The 2044-nt window shown below is 43.2% G+C and overlaps 1 protein-coding gene across 2 annotated transcripts in view; it reads right to left on the bottom strand.

Moving 5' to 3' along the window:
* ANXA2 (annexin A2) overlaps window positions 1-2044 on the bottom strand; it is a 44107-nt gene that overhangs the window by 37139 nt on the left and 4924 nt on the right. The window lies entirely within an intron of this gene.

The following is a 2044-nucleotide window of genomic DNA, read 5'->3' as shown; positions in this document are numbered from 1 at the left end:
GGGGTGGGGGTACGGACAAGAGGCCAGGTTTAAAACCAGCCATGTGTAATGTGGTGGCACGTGGGGGGCCTGAGATGTAAGTTTCTGAACTGTGCAGATTTAAGCTTGGCTATGGAAAGGGATTTGATGCCAATACTAAGTAACCATTCACCGCATTTGCTCTGGAGGCTGCATTTTCTTACTGAAACAACAGCTCTGCCTTTTTAGTGTACCTGTTGTTTTTAAGTCTCCATACCATAGGAGACAATTCCACCCCCAGTGACCACTTAGCACACTGAAAAATTCATAAGCGCATTAAAATCAGAACAACCGCTCCGTGTCTGGCAGACCTCTCCACAGACACGAAAATGGCATCACTCTTTCCAACACTACAGCTTCACAAAGATCGCCAACTGGTTTCAACTTGCAAAAAAGAAAAAGAAAAAAATCAGCAAATTCAACCTTTTGATGAGTACCTCCACATACCAGTACCTCTTATTCGCAGGAAAGGGTTGGGTGACTTAGACAAGATTGTTCAAATCGCCTTCTTCAGGGAAAGTGTTTTGTTTAAGAAAACAACTAGAGAAGTACAAGGAGACTCACTGAGAGCCATACCCACTTCAGACTGGCTTGAAATAATGCACCACTGGAAAGGGAACACAGACACTCCACCCTAACAAAGGGAACGGAACAGTTTCCTCTGGCCTTGAAAATATTAATAAATGAGACTGTTAACTGCCTGACTGGAAAAGCTCTTATAGCGCAAAGCTAGACATTAAAGAAATCCGTGCAGCTGCTGGAAATGAAGCAACTTACATCTAACATAAGCACTATCTTAAAGATAAGAGTTTGTCCTTTTTTTTTTTAAACCCAATAGATTACACTGCATTTCACTGTTTCACTTCCAACACACAGTTGCAACAAAAATAGTACAAGTAAAACAGCTTTAACGTCTCCCCGCCCCCCAAAAAAAGTAAAAGAAAGTTTGCAAAAAGGTTGAAACAAACAAAAAAGGAAACCTAAAAGTTAGTGCTTCAAATAATAAAAACAAGTGCTACTGAAATGAATGAAGAACCAGCTCCAGAAAGCCCAAATATTAATTCTCACAAACAAACAAAAACACATTGCGGCAGGGCTCCTCTGCCCAGCAGAATCTGAGTATAACCCAGCAGTTTCGTGGTCACACCCACTTTTAAAACGTGGAGTGTTGATGTGTTACTGCAAAACACATCCCTAGCAACCATGATGAATCAATCAGGGGCTGGATGATACAAAGGAGGATTTTTTTAAAACCAAAAAAATGGGGGCGGGTGTGGGGATGGAGGGTTGGGATTCCCCACCAAGCCCTTACTGTGCAGTCCTGGGCCTACAGGACCAAACTGAAATTTTAAACCAAGAGGGGGTAAAAAAAAAAATGCATGAGTGGGGGGTAGGGGTAAAGTTCCCACTTTATTCACTCTCCACCCCTTCCTCCCAGAGCATTTTTATTTAACAGAACCTTCCTGAGAGCACACAGTTTTCTCCTTGGTTTTTATGGTCTTGATTAATGCCTGAGTCACAGGTGCAAGTCATTCCCCAGAAATCCTGGAATTCTGCCCAGGGGCCTTGATCAAACTGAGCAGGATGGACAGGGTGCTGCACTTGCTCTGGCCTGTCCCTTTTGCTGCCTGATCTGAATCAATATTTGTTTACTAACTCCAGACACACTGTGGCCTCAAGCTCTCAGAGCCTCTCGTTCAATCTCCCGAAGTGGGGTTGGAGTGGGCAGAAAGAGACGTGCAGAAGAATGATGTCACTTGGCACAAAGTACTCTCACGGCTGAGAGATCAAGGTCTTCACATCTACAACTCAATTTCAGTGTTTTATGGCCCAAATATTGTATTTCCAATGGGGCCCTGCTGCTTACAGAAAAAAGTCTACACAGCATTCAAGATCTTCCACACTCTGGACTCTACCTACTTTTCCATAAATAAAGCACATACATACACACATACACACACACACACACACACACACACACACACACACACACACACCCACATACACATACTTCTACATAAACAAC

This window comes from Neophocaena asiaeorientalis, unplaced genomic scaffold (assembly GCF_003031525.2).
Source record: "Neophocaena asiaeorientalis asiaeorientalis breed wild unplaced genomic scaffold, Neophocaena_asiaeorientalis_V1.1 scaffold264, whole genome shotgun sequence".
In the NCBI taxonomy this organism is placed as follows: Eukaryota; Metazoa; Chordata; class Mammalia; order Artiodactyla; family Phocoenidae; genus Neophocaena; species Neophocaena asiaeorientalis.
Note: the sequence above shows the minus strand (reverse complement) of the source record. Positions and strands in the feature narration are given on the sequence as shown.